Genomic DNA, 15276 nt, shown 5'->3' with positions numbered 1-15276 from the left:
TTTGAGAAGGTCAGGCGATGGCCCTCACTCTAACCTGGAGAAGGCGGCGGCCCACGCGTGGTGCTGCTGTTGAACCTGGCAGTGGCCCACAGCCAGGAGGACGCCCAGTTCCTCCCGTCGTGGAGCGGGGTCTTTCCCTCCTGCATCTTCCTGATAGCATGTCTGGGGGACACAGCTCTCCCGAGTGAAGCCCAGCCCAGCCCAGCAGCCTCCTGAGGCCATGCGTGCCTGGCAGTGGGGAGCCGCGACCCAGCGGAGTTACCTCAGCAGCTCAAGAGAAGGGGGCAGGACAGTTGCACTGCATTTCCACCAGCACTGATTATTCAAAGGGGTGCAGCAAAAAAGGACTGCCCCTAGATAACGAGCCACCAAACCCCTGCAGCCCTCAGCCTACCCAAGTACCACCTCCTCCAAAGCCCCTGAAAATGACATGGGTTTTCAATGTGAGGCCAGACGAGGGCAAACGCCTAGGGAAATGGCTGCGGCTAGAAGGAAACTGTTCTTTCTCTCTACCCTGTGTGGGAGCGCTGCAAAGTGTATGTACTTTCGCTTATTGATTGTGTGATGTGAGCTTTCTCTGAATGAGCTCAAGGAAATGAAGTAGCACAGGACAAGCTCAGTCACCAGCTCTGGCTCTCCTGGGTCAGCCCAGAACAACGGTACTCTGCGCCTGGGGTTATGGAAGCTAGGCTGGGCAATAAGGGGAAAGATTATAAAAGAGGTAGCCCCCCCGGTAATTCCTTGAGAAAACATAAAATCTATTAAGAAAAGGAGTACTTGTGGCACCTTAGAGACTAACAAATTTATTTGAGCATAAGCTCACGAAAGCTTATGCTCAAATAAATTTGTTAGTCTCTAAGGTGCCACAAGTACTCCTTTTCTTTTTGTGAATACAGACTAACCCGGCTGCTAATCTGAAATAAAATCGATTGTGTTGCTTTATAGTTGAAGGGAATGGGAATGGTCGTAGGGTCTCTATATGAAACATCTAGGAAGAGGTTTAAAACAACAATTAAAGGGCTGAGGAAAGGGCCTTGGGAGCATGGAAGTGGTCTGAAGGGAAGTGATTTAAGATAGAAATCCGGTAAATCTGGAAAAAGTAAGAGCTGCTTATGTGATTGTCTCAAAGGGTTGTTGGAGCCCTTAGAAGAGGTGCAGGCCTCTATGCTGAATAGTGAAGGCTTTGGGGTGTTTTGTTGGATTCTTATTATTTATATTGTTTATTTAATCCTGTAAGAAGTGGAGTCTTTGTGAATTACACAACTAATGAGGAGAAACTGAGGAAGTAGCTGTCTTTCTACAAAGATAAGGCAAACTACATTTGCAAAGGGCTTTACTTTGTGATGGCTCTCTAAAATAAATAAATAGGTCCTTTTCCCCCCAAAAAAGTCTCCTAGTACTATGGAAAATACTTTTCTTATTGATGGAAGGGCACTACAGTTGGGGTTGGCCACAGAGTGTGAGTCAGTAATTTTCTAAGGGAAAGCCACATCAGAGGGGGAAATCTCGCCTTGAGTTCTGAAAGTGGAAAGGTGTGCAGCGAGTTTCACTACTATTGCTTCCTATCTCGTCACTCTGCCTCACTGAAGTTCTAAGGCTTACATGGCATTAGCTCAAGTCATCTATATCCAAGGTAACTTCTCTTGAGGTAGTCTAGTGAGACCAGTCAAATTGCACAGAGTGGTTATATTAGCTGCACAGAGCAGCTGAATCCTGGCTGTTTTACTAGCTCAAGATTCAGAAGCATTCGAACTTCAACCCATGCACCCAATAAGCCAGTTAGCGCAAATTTAAAGCACCTCTTCAGTTGTGCCAGAAATGTGTGTGTGTGTAGATGGGAATCTGGTTAGGGGCATCCCTGGACTTACTCCTCAAGCTAATGCTGCAGTGAAGCTAACCCCACATGTGGCCTGAAAGCTGGCAATTCAGCTTCAGTAGTGCATTGGTCATTCTAGCACTACCCCTCCTCCCCCCATTACTCCTGCTATCGCTCTACTGATCTTTGTGATCAAGGCTTGGTCCTCTTATGTAATTCAACTGAGATAACACAAGAATTTCCAACACAGATGAAATATACCCTCTTTCTTTCCTTCACCAATATTGTTATCATCAGAGGGAATCACACGGAGGGGATAGAGAGCTGAGACCTATTGTGAGGGGTAGAAATGGCCACCCATTCATTGGGATGTAGACTCTGATCCCAAAACTTATTTCACACAGCTCCCAACCTGCAATGCTTTGTCAGTTTCATTCAGTTCTTAAAAACAATATTTAATTTTTATGTTAAAAGTCTCTAGTGTGGGAGTTCATTTTGCACTTTATAGTGCTAAGCAATGAGATACTTTTGATGAGCTATGCTGGGAATTGGGATGGGGTCCAGAATGCAGTGATACTGCAACAGTTGCAGGGAATATTTTTTATGAGCCTGCTATACTGGTAACCCTGAAACATAATAGGTAACGTGGATGTGTTGGTATAATTCTTAAATGTAGAAAGGACTTCAGCAAACCCATTGTTAAGCAGGACCATTGTTGTAAATTTACTCCAGATTAGCCAATCCAGACTGAGATATTGAATGTTTCTCAGGTCAGTGGGTTAATAGTTAAAAATGTGGTAAGATATGTATTAAATCTTTAATGAAAAAATCTCAAACTCTAAAGGTAAGGAGGATTTTTGATAGAGTAGATCAGAAATATGTCAATAATAGTCAGGGCTATTCTAAATTTTAATTATATAATTCATGTCATAAAGTTAATTGAAACAGAATTTCAAGGTTCTGACAAGAAGACAAAGACCAAAGTCAGAACTTGTCTCATACACAAACACCAGTGGTATGACCCAAAGCAGTGTGTATGGGAAACCTTTTGCTTGATGTTAAATGTTGCTGGATTTGGAGGGCGGAGGGGGCGTGGCTGGATGGCTCAGGTGAATGGTAATAGGAGTTGTTTTTAAACTCCGTTTGAGTTAACATTATGATGGCTGGTGGTACACAACATGCAAAATGAGTTGGTGGTGTTAGAGAAGTTCATATTTCAGCTGTTCTTATCATGAGAAACCATCACCACAGTGAGCACATACTGACACTGTTGTTAGCAGACTTGGAGACAGTGTGTTGTGAACTACCCACTCGCACGGAGAAGTGGTCACTCCAACTCAGAGATAGGGCATGTTTGTGGGGAGCATAAGTGAAGCTTGTATGGATTCTATATATGTTCTGTGCATAAAAGGAAGCTTTCATTCTCAATGCCAGTCAAGCCAGTACTCCGTTAATTCAAGTTTCTGTTCTAGATGTCAATCCAGACATGAGTACATATTTCTGACAAGTCTATTACTAGATTGCAGTTCCAAGAACACTTCTGTAGCCTATTACAATATAACCCAAATCATACAGTACCTAGCCCTGAGGTCACTTGTTGGCAAAGTGTTCTTTCTTAACCATGGGGAGTTTCATGGGGATGACTTGTGAAACGGGCTCTCAGGGCCGGGCCCCACAGTGCCTACACAGACACTGTGCCACCCTAACTACATTGACCTAAACACTATGCCTCTCGTGGAGGTGGACTTATTAGGTCAGTATAGTGGGGGACTTGCACTGCTGGAAGCAATGCTGTAGTGTAGATACTTAGACTTGGGTCGACCTCAGCTGCCTTACATCGACCTAACTCTGTAATAAGAACAGGAGTACTTGTGGCACCTTAGAGACTAACAAATTTATTAGAGCATAAGCTTTCGTGGCTACAGCCCACTTCATTGGATGCATAAAATGGAACATATAGTAAGAAGATGCCATATAAACTGTAAGAGGCTAATTAATTAAGATGCGCTATTATCAGTAGGAGAAAAAAAACTTTTGTAGTGATAATCAATATGGCCCACTGTAATGTAGACCTGGCCTTAGTAGAAGTAACAAGGATTGTTTGGTCAGAAGCTGAGGGTAATGATCTTTCCCTTGCACCATCACAGCTATCTGCAGGGGGCAGATTAGGGAAAAGTGGTGTGCTTACCACACCTAACTTCTGTATACTCATGACACCAAATGACACTCTTCTCTTAGTAAAAAGAAAAGGAGTACTTGTGGCACCTTAGAGACTAACAAATTTATTAGAGCATAAGCTTTCGTGAGCTACAGCTCACTTCATCGGATGCATCCGATGAAGTGAGCTGTAGCTCACGAAAGCTTATGCTCTAATAAATTTGTTAGTCTCTAAGGTGCCACAAGTACTCCTTTTCTTTTTGCGAATACAGACTAACACGGCTGCTACTCTGAAACCTATCTTCTCTTAGTAGATAGCATAGATCTCTGTATTCGCAAAAAGAAAAGGAGTACTTGTGGCACCTTAGAGACTAACAAATTTATTTGAGCATAAGCTTTCGTGAGCTACAGCTCACTTTGCAAATACAGACTAACACGGCTGCTACTCTGAAACCTGTAATGCAAATGTATTTCATGCATACTGAGATCAATGAAATGAAATTTAAATTGCATAATTGATAACTATCATTAGGCTTAAAACTTAATCCCATTGAGACAAATGAGAGCATGTCATACTTCTTATTGTTTCAAACTGTTTGCAGATTTGAGCAGTCCCCACTGCGTCAGTATACATCCAGCTCACAATCTGAAGTTTTTGTTACATAAATATTAAACAAACAAACAAAAAACCCCTGTAGTCCTTATAGTTAGAAAGGCTTAGGTTCTCATACCCAAGCAGTCACCAGGGGAAAGGACCATTTTGCTGCGCTGCTGTAAGCAAGCCCACTCTAAGCCTTTACCTTTTTATAGTGCATTCCTTAGCACTGGTATCTGAGTGACTAAACCTGAATGAGCTTATGTGTGTGATGAGGGCCAAATTTGCTCCTGAGAGATAGTATGAGGGCAGCATTTGGCCTCCACCTTGCAAGCATACTCAGCTTCATGCCAAAAGCAAGTGTTCTGCAAACTCTTCTGTCAGTGAGGGCTCAGGGGAAAAGAATAGAGCAGAGCACTGGGTTCTTCCATATACAACACCCTATTTCAGGGATTTATACAATGGCTTGAATAACAGCACAGCAAGGTCTAAAAGCTGTGTTATTTTTCTGCTTAAACTTGATCGGTAAATAAAGTGGGAAGCTGGACCCTAGGACCAGTACTAAGTATGGTCAGAACTACTTTATCTAAGTTCATACCCACTCCTGCATAGCAGGTTCAAAAGTTCAACTCCTACTCAAATGTTGGTGGGTTCATGTTCCACTGGGAAGAGCAGGAGGGGTAGCCAATGAAAAATAGAGCAGAGAGCAGGCACAGTGGCAAACTGTAAGGGAAAAAAGTGTTGCACCTACTACAGCACATCCCTTAATATAGTGAACCTCACTGAAATATCTGTTGTTTATTTGTATCGCCATAGTGCTTAGATGCCCCAACTAAGATCAGAGTCCTGTTGAGCTAATCCTGCATAAACAAGTACTAAGACATTTCCCTGTAGAGTTTAGAGTCCTAATAGATGACATAGACAAAGGGTGGGAAGAGAAACAATCACATTGTGCTGAAGCGATTTGCCCAAGATCTTACAGCAGCCTGTGTTGGAGCAAGAAATAGAAGCTGGGTCTGACTCCCAATCCAGTGCCCCATTGACTCTTGTCTTATGCCCATGCCTCAACACACACAGGGCACATCTACACCATAACAAAAAACAATCCTGTGGCAGCAAGTCTCAGAGTCTGGTTCAACTGACTCAAGCTCACATTGTGGGGCTAAAAATAGAAGTGTAGATGTTTGGGCTCAGGCTGGAGCCTGGGCTTCAAGACTCTCCCCCTTGCCAAGTTTCAGACACTGACTCCAGCCTGAGCCTGAATGTCTACACTGCTCTTTTTAGCCCCACAGCACAAGCTCTACGAGCCTGAGCCAGTTGACCTGGGCTCTAAGACTCACAGGTTTTTTTGCTGTGTAGACATACCCACGGAATATTGACTTCTGTCTTGCATTTAATGTAATTGGCACCAGTCTGTTATGCCTTAATGAGCATAGCAATGTTCCATACTGCTCAAATTCTTCTGGTTCTCTGGCAGAATAACATTTGGGGGGAGGGGAAGAGTAGAGTGGAGTGACTTGGGTCGGGAGGAAGAGGCAATATAGCAGTTTTAGTCCTTTCATAAAATTCCCATTGCAATCAATAAGAAAGCAGTGTAGGATTAGGTCATAATTAAAGCAATCTTCTTTCTATTGCTCCTGTGGCCACAACCCACAAAGGGATTATCAGTATTTGTCTGGCTCCCAGCCCTGCATCTAGTATTCTGCTAAAGCAGAATTACTCAGCCACTTATAACAAGGTCCTTATCTGATGCCAGAAGTGAACCATTGCACAGATTCTTGAAGTGCCCCCTTTGAAGTGGGACTCTGAACTTATTTCCAGAGCAGGGGTTGGCAAACATTTTGGCCCGAGGGCCACATCTGGATATGGATATCTTATGGTGAGCCATGAATGCTCGCAAAATTGGGGGTTGGGGTGTCGGAGGGGGTGTCGGAGGGCGCTGGTTGGGGGTGCAGGCTCTGGGGTGGGGCCAGAAATGAGGAGTTCAGGTGTGGGAGGGGGATCAGGGCTGCTGCAGGGGGTTGGGACACGGGGGTGAGGGCTCTGGCTGAGGGTGCAGACTCTGGGGTGGGGCTGGGGATGAGGAGTTTGGGGTGCAGAAGAGTGCTCCTGGCTGCATCTAGGGGTTCGGAGAGTGGGAGGGGGATCAGGACTGGAGTGGGGGGTGGCTCAGGGATGCAGGCTCCAGGTGGTGCTTACCTCAAGTGGCTCCCAGAGCAGCAGCATGTCCCCGCTCTGGCTCCTATACGAAGGTGCAGTAGCTCTGCTGCACGCTGACTTGTCCACAGGCGTCGCCACTGCAACTGTCATTGGCTGTGGTTCCCAGGCAATGGGAGCTGTTGGGGCGGTGCTTGGGGCAGGGGTGGCGCGTGGGTTGTAGTTTGCCCATCCCTGTTCTAGAGCCCTGTGCAGATACAAAATTTGTATCCGCATCTGACCCATGATCCCCAAACATGGTCCGTGGATATCCGCATCTGCATCCACAGATATAAAGCGGATACCTGGAGATTTGCAGGGCTCTAGATATAAAATTTATCCATTCGTAATCTGCAAACATGGTCTGCAGATATCGACAGATTTGCAGGGCTCTACCTACTTCAAAGAGCCATGGAAGCCTGTACATAAGATTCTGGCGAACATCTAAGCACGATTGCTGGCAAATAGCTGAATATGTGGGATGTTTTATGGAAAAAGTTGGCAGACCTGATGAGTTAGCAAAACAGATAGATTTGGGAGTAATTAGTAGCTGTGGACCCGATTCTCCTCTCAGGTACACCGGTGAACTCTATTGTCTTCTGGAGGATTTGGCCTTGTGAGTGGGTTTTTGTTGCTGCTTCCACTAGACTTGTTTAAAAACCTGCTCATGCCCTTACATGGAGAAAAGTATAAAACCTAGAGCATTTTGGCCCTTCCTTTCCCAGCCTACAAGATTATTTTTGAGAATAAAAGCATTTACAACAAAGAACTATTCTGGCCTGAAATTCTGTATGGCACAATGGGGCTTAATCTTGCTCCTGTTTGAAGTCAATGGAAAAACTTTACTGACTTCAGTGAAGCAGGATTGAGCTCTGAATCTGCAGCATAACTCCACTGAATTCAACATTTCTTGGGGAATGAATTTGTTTCCATATGTACTCCTGTCTATATATGAGGTATAACCAAAGCAGCTATCGCTTTGGAATTTAAGCTTTTCTTCTGTTCCTCTGATCCTTGTTTTGATGAGGTTTGAACAATGTTGGTAAGTGTGTAACAGTAACGACAGATGAGCTGTTCTACGGAGAAACAGTTCCAAAACAGATAGGAATCAATTAAACATCTGAATCTTAAACAACCATTTGGTTTTAAGCAGCCTAAAGCCCTTTAAAAGGCTGATGTAACTGTAAATGTGTCCTTAGGAAAAACACACTTTTAAAGTTGGTGAAAGGGGGAAAGTCCATTGTATTCCTGGAAACTGATGCAAAATGTTTCAAAAGCTGCTGTATTTTGGGTGCATCAATATTTGGGTGCTAGGTGCTTGAGGCATGGGCCGCGAAGCCTTGTCTCTTTAAGGCCAGGAATTCTGGGGAATGTAGTCTTTTAGTTATATTACTGATCACGTGAGCAAGGCCAGATATAAAAGGAAAAACCTGATGCTTACTCTGGGGGAGACTTGGATAGAATATGTGTTGTGTTTGGGTTAATCTATGGAGGATGCCTTGGAAGGAGCGGTGATTTTTGGAGCTGAGGAAAAAGAGGCATAAATATAGTCTGGAGAAGAATTCCAAGAAGGATTAAATGATGTGCAAATGAAGCCTTGGGTTTAGGCTTTGTGGACAGATTCCTGGTGAGAAGGAGTCTTGAGGGGAAGAACTGGAAGGTAATTGGAAGATAGTCTGAAGAACTGTTAGAGATTTTATGGTGATGGCAGAGGTGAAAGTAAGCTGGTCCGATACGCTGTGCCAGACCGGATCAGCTTCCCCGACAGTGATTTAAAGGTCCTGGGCAGCTGGGCTTTAAATCCCTGCCCGAGCCCGGCTGCCAGAGCCCAGGGGTAGCGGTAGCAGGGCTCCTGCGGTGATTTAAAGGGCCCAAAGCTCTGCGGCAGCTGGAGCCCCAGACCCTTTAATTTGCCTCTGAGCCGTGGGGCTCTCAGCCACCTCTGCAGCTGGTAGCTCCGGGGTAATTTAAAGCCCCGGGGGCTCCCAGCCACAGCTGGCCCCGGGGCCTTTAAATCTTGATTGGCCTCTTCCAGTTGAGGCCATGCCCCCGCTGGACTCCAGTTTACTGTTAAATCTTTTAAGTTATTTTCATCCCGAGTAGTGGTGAATCACACTCTAAGAGGGATAGCTCTGTTTGAGACTTCATTAAACCAGAATGATCTTACCTTGAAACTGGTAAGTTTGTGCAGTTACACCAAAAGCACTAACAGATGGGGAAACTGAGGCATGGTCCACCAGGAATGTCAGGACCAGGATAAGCTGACCGTGTGACAGATGTCCAACTTGATACAGCCTGGTCTTGATTCTTCAGAAGTGCTGTGTCCCCAGTTCCAATTGGTATTCTATTGTTCAACAGTGCGATTAATCGTGACTAAATTTTTATCGCGATTAATTTTTTTGAGTTAATCATGCGAGTTAACTGTGATTAATCGACAACCCTAGTATAATGCCACTGAAGTTAGTAGTTATACCAGTGTAAAATTGGGGTACATTAGAGGGGAATAGCCATAAGAAATTTTGAGTTTGACTCTTTTGATGACCTTGGACCTGCCATTACATCTCATCATATTCTCATGTCTAAAAGGGGGTACTAAAGTGTGTTGTGAGAATTAATTAATCAGTGGGTGTAACCTTGTGATTTTTTTTTTTTTTCAGGTGCGTTGGAAGATTTTTGCTTTCTCACTTACAAAGTCTGGGTCTAACTCAAAAGACATTCAGTTTTGTAGCACTTTGCAATCTATCAAGTGAATTCCAGAGAAGAAATATGTAGTAGTCAGTGTTTAGATTTGGCTTGTCTGAGGTTGGTATGTTGTTAGAAGGACTCAAATTTAAGTATTCTCATTTGAAGAAAATAAGAGGCTACACTTCTGTAAATGAGAATATGACATGGTCTCATGATTTGATGAGAGGACCGGGAGCCAGGCATTAAAATACTGGCTTTGGTACTGACTCCTTTTCTGCTCATTGGCTGGTCACTTAACAGCTCTTCTTCAGTTTCCTCAACTGTATAATGGGATTATTATCTAGCTCGTGGGGGTTTTGTGTAGATTAAAGCACTTTTGTTAAAATACTTTGCATTCTTCAACTCTCTGTAGAGTGGGGATGTTGCTGGATATTCATGTAATCAGAAGAGGAAGGGGAGACACCAAATTTAAGCCAGTAGTTCCCTGTAACTGTCATAAGTGGAAAAGTTATAGAAAGAGAAGACTATACTAGTGCGCTAGGTAGTTAGGACTGTTGTCCTCTTTTAATCTGAATTAATTTGTTATCCATTGTCTCCTACAAAAATGCACTCTAGAGATACCTGTACTTACAGCCCTAGTGCTTGTCTTCCTTGTACATTACAGGCATAAATTGTGAAGCTTTTAAAATGATAGATGGCCCAAATTAACTGCAGTGATAGAGAATCTTCTGTCTGAATGATATTTGACTACATAACACTAAAAAACTGTAATATGAGTTGCATCTTCTATTGCAGTAGCACAGAGCCTTGGAGAAACAAAAATATTTTTAAAAAGTACACACATTATTGTCAACAGTTTATCTCAAACTTGGTGCACAAAACAAAAGCCAGCTTCTATGCATGGCAAGTAACTTTTTTTTCCTGGTATTTGTTAGTATCTTTCAATCTGTAACCAAGGAGTATTCATTCCTACCGAGACCAATGGGAGCAATGGCTCTGGGTATGACTTTGTATATAGCAGAGCCCTAAGAGGTCATCAGCAAGCAGTGAGGCCTCGTCTATGCTAGAAAAGATTTTGCACTTTAACAATATGGTACAGTAAAATCTGCAAAGCCCCCTACTGTGGAGGCAGTTATACCAGCATAAAAGTGCTTATTCCAGGCTGGGAAGCAAAATAAGCTACATTAGTTTGACTGCTTCCACTCTTGCACTTACATTGGTATAACTATATACGTAAAAAATTGCATCCCTAACTAAAAGTTAAATCAGTATAAATTTTTCTAGTGTAGACCAGACCTAGTAACTCTTCATTCAGTTTTCACAGATGCCTGAGGGAAGGAAACTCTATAAGGTCAGCTACTGGGGAGAGTGGGGGGGCTGAACTAAAGGGAGAATGCCTTGTGGAGGAAGGCAAAAAAAAAAAAATTTGTTAGTCTCTAAGGTGCCACAAGTACTCCTTTTCTTTTTGTGGAGGAAGGTTTGCTATCTGGTCACTTTGGTGCTCAGGTCATGCTCAAGTGTTGGGTTCTTCTGGGCTTGATTTCTGGTCATGTAAAATTAGTTTGTTTTTGTTTTCGCAGGTATTGTGCTCTGAAGGGGCAAGAGAAACATAGGTGGCTTGAGTTATATTTGTCTGTTCAACCAGTTGAATCACTCCACCAGCTTACACTTGTTTCCTTAACTTCTTTTTTTTCCAGGAGCATCTTCATGCAATGGGCCTGAACACATTTCACCAACACAAGTGAAGTAAGCCACAGGAGTACAAGCCCTATAAGGTAAGGAAAATCACTATATTACAGACTGGAAAATTGAAACATGGAGACCAAGTGACTTACCCGGGGTCAGAGTATTCCTAAATTGGAATTTTCATTTCTGTGACTGTCCACGGCTTTATAAACAAAGTCCTGCTCAACTCCATTTAACATGTTATTTACATTGGTAAAAGCTTATAGCTTTTATTCAGACAGGTAGTCCCACTGTAGTCAATACCATAATCACTATGTAAAGCTGTAGGATCAAGCATATGGATCACTTTCAGCTTTAGAACGCCTTTACCTTATGAAACAACAAGGTTGCTTCACAAGGTAGCATGGCTGAAAACTAAGGATTACTACATTGGAAGCCAATAGGGTATATTAGAGACCGTAATTGAGTAGATTATTTATAAGGCCCGTTTTCTGACCTTCCTTCAGAAACGGAATAAAGAGGGAGACCATAACTGTCTATTCCTAAATGAGTTGGAACAGCAGCAGAGACCATAATTTTTCACCAAAAGAAAATATACCATTCAACACTTATAAACCTCAGTATGCTGCCTGCTCACAAGAACAAAGCAGACAAGTACCTGCTAATACTCCATTTAAAATACAAGTAAGCCACACTATTATACCTGCCTTTCCAATTTACTTGGATGTGGGTTTCTTCTATATGCTTGAAAGAGACTACAGGTCACAACTCTGTCCTGACAAACTCTAGCAGACTACTCTTCAAGAGACAAAGTAGCAGAAATACCATGACAATAAAATTCTGGTATTGACCCTTTGTTTCAGGAATGTGAAATAAGACAGTGACAAAACAATTGTCTGGCGCAGTTTCAAGGTGGGGAACAGCCAACATGTCTTTGGGTAGGGAAGAAAACAATGCCTAAATCTCTGTAATCATATGTAATCTTGTGTTAAGTACAGTGTGCCTTCAGAGGCTATGTTCACACTTATTTATATTTGGATATAGATGCTAGATGGAAGTGGAAAAAAAAAAAAAAAGGAGAGTCTGCTTTGGTAGCCAATCCTATGAGTATTTAGTGATCCTGCAAGTAGTTGACCATAGGCCATGTGGGCAGGGCTGTCAAGGTGTTCTGACTTTGATTTCTGGTTGATACATACCGCAAAAGCCATTGTTCCAAGAGAGAGATATTTTCAGAAATGTTTTAAAAATAAGGCCAAATGAGAGCTCTCTCAAAATAATAATCTCAGCAGGTCTTTCTTTGTGGTTTGTCTGTCTCTTAGGTGTTTATATTGCCCCCATCACCATAGTATCTGAGCACTTCATGGTCCTTCATATGTTTAGCATCACAACACCCATGTTTTACAGATGTAGAACTGAGGCACAAAGACTTGCCTATGATATATAGGGAGACTGTGACAAAGCAGAGACTTGAACCCAGGTCTCTGGAGTCCTCAGCTAGTGCCCTATTCAGTGGGCCATCCTTCTTTATTTGGTTAGTATGCTGACCCCAAAGACCTGCTACATAATATCTTGTGACCACCACAGACTCATAACAGCAGATTATCCTGGGCCTGATCATGCTCCTATTCTAGCAATCTGAGCCTGGGATCATGCCCCATGTTTCATGACGAGTAGGACGGCAGATTTGTCACACCATTTTTTTTTTAAATAAAAAAATCACAAAGATGTTGTGGTAAATTTAGTGAAAGTCATGGGTTTAGTGACTGCTCAGTGATTTTTTTTTTTTTAATGAAAAAATGCACTGGCAAATGAGGGGGGTACTGCCTACCTGAAACAGCATCCTCCATCCTGGCACCACAACCCCAATCATGGCCTCAGTGGGGCCAAGGGTTGTGGGGGTGAGGGCACAGCTGGAGAGTAAGCATGCCCCATATTCACCTCAAGCAGTAGCGGCTCCTGTGTTCCACCGGGATAGGCCCTGGTTGAGAGTGAGCTGCCCCATACTCACCTTGGGCACAGGCAGGGCCAGCTCCTGATGGATGGATAGCCAGGCCAAACCTGAGTGGTGCTGCAATCCTGCGTTCCTGGTCACAATGCCCAGTCCACAGGATAGGAGCCATTGCTGCAGGGTGAGTCAGTCTCTCTCACATTCTCTCTCTCTCTCTCTCACACACACCCACCCACCCCATGGATAAATAGGAAAATCCATACTATTCATGACTTTCCCATCCCCCACCTCTGTGACAGTCCTGCAGCCATAATCATGAGTTACTCAATATCTCACTCTGATTTCTTATGCTATTGTAACTCTTCTGCCAGGTGGAGTCAGCAGCAACCAGCGTCAGGTTCTATAGCTAGGGCTTCCTTTCCATTGATACAACACAGAACTGGTTCAAGCCCCTACCCAATAATCTGGGAAATATATACACCACCCCTGGACGCCTCTGAGAGGCGATACTTCCCCATTCGTAAGCACAGAGTCTGAGTGTAGAAAAGAAACTTTTAATAAAAAGGAGGGAAGTAACTGGGTGTTAATTTGGGAAAACAACAGAGCAAACAGAGTTCATAAACATAAACCATGAGTAAAAGACCCACCCTCAGGTAGGTTGGGCAGTGTTTTTTCCCCTCAGATTCTTAAGTCCAGCAACCCAAAAGCCCCTTTCATGTGCCCGACACTTCTCTGCACCCCACTCACAGCTGCTGTCCTTGGTCAGTGCAGACCCAGAGTTCAGAGGGGCATCTGTAGAGTTCACCTCCCCCCCTGGGTGGGGTAAAGAGAGATCTTATTTGCTCCACTGCTCGAGTACTCACTTGCTGCCCTTGTCTGCCAGCCACTCTGCTGGCTGCTCATCACAGCTCTCCACCTCCGCCCTGCTGGCTGCCTGCTCACCACACCTTTCCACCAGCCACCCTCATCCTGCCTCTCCAGTGCACCAGCCACTCCCGTTCACCAGCTGACTGTCAGTCACCTTCTGCTGCCATCTGCCTCTCTGCTGTGACCTCTGCACATCAATCTCTTAGTAATTTTCTACAAGCTGGGCAGAAACACTGTCCTATCTCAAGAGATTTCAGCTCTCAGTGATTTTTATCTCTTAGCAGACAGAGCCAAAACACGGTCCTACCATAACTGATTTCAGCTTTGATAGGGCATTTAACATAACAAAGAGGTTCCTACTGAAACCTCTTTAGCTCTGTTCTTTGAACAATATGGAGTAACAGGTTAAACCTGTCTAGGGAGGACCCTGGATGAGGGTTTGCAGCCTCCTGGGTGGGGATTGCTGTCCCCATCTGTGATAAATGAAGAAGGGTGGGGGTAGCTCCCTTTTATGGACACCCAGCCAGCCAGTTAGCTATAAAAATCCCTGTTCGTAGCTGTTCTCTACTTGCTTTTCCTAAAAAGAGTTTAAAAAGTTAATAGGTAAAGGGAAGGGAGTAGGCACCTGACCAAAAGAGCCAATGGGAAGGCTAGAACTTTCTAAAAATGGGGGGGGGGAATTCCCCTTTGCTTGTCTGTTGTTGTTCTCTGGAGAGAGGTGACAGGGCTGGAACTATGCTGTAAAAGGCTGGTGACAGGTATGAAAGTCATCAAATCGTACCTAGAAACTACTCATTTGAAACCCCAGATATGTGAGTAGATCAAGAAATGTCTAGGAAGACACGGTTAGGTTTATCTCTTTTTTATTTCTTTATGGCTTGTGGATGTCTCTGTGCTAACCCCAGGTGCTTTTGTTTTGTAACCTTTAAACTGGACCTCAACCAATCTTGATGCTTAATCCTTGTAATTATTTGGGTTTTTTTAATCTAGCAAAAAGCCTAAATTCCAAATGTATTTCTTTTTTTGTTTTTAATAAAATTTACCTTTTTTTTTTCTTTTTTAAAAAAAAGAACAGGATTGGATTTTTGTGTCCTAAGAAGTTTGTACATATGATGTTTAACTAGCTGGTGGCAAGAGCTGATTTCCTCTGTTTTCATTCTCAGCTATTCCTGGTAGGGGGTGGGTGAAAGGGCTTGAGGGTACCCCACAGGAAAGAATTTGCAAATATGCCTTCCTGGATTCTAAAAAGGGGTTTTTGCACTTGAGTGGTGGCAGTATCTACCCATCCAAGGTCAGAGAGAAGCTGTAACCTTGGGGGTTTAGAAG

The 15276-nt window shown here is 43.6% G+C and overlaps 1 long non-coding RNA gene across 1 annotated transcript; it reads left to right on the top strand.

The window, feature by feature from the left end:
• Nucleotides 1–8216: 8216 nt before the first annotated feature.
• Nucleotides 8217–12797, top strand: LOC122456979. The gene is made up of 4 exons (XR_006276205.1): nt 8217–8424; nt 9422–9566; nt 11147–11224; nt 11642–12797. It is a non-coding gene; the product is annotated as an uncharacterized LOC122456979 (long non-coding RNA).
• The last annotated feature ends 2479 nt before the right edge of the window (nt 12798–15276 follow it).

Source organism: Dermochelys coriacea, chromosome 17 (assembly GCF_009764565.3).
Source record: "Dermochelys coriacea isolate rDerCor1 chromosome 17, rDerCor1.pri.v4, whole genome shotgun sequence".
In the NCBI taxonomy this organism is placed as follows: Eukaryota; Metazoa; Chordata; order Testudines; family Dermochelyidae; genus Dermochelys; species Dermochelys coriacea.
Note: the sequence above shows the minus strand (reverse complement) of the source record. Positions and strands in the feature narration are given on the sequence as shown.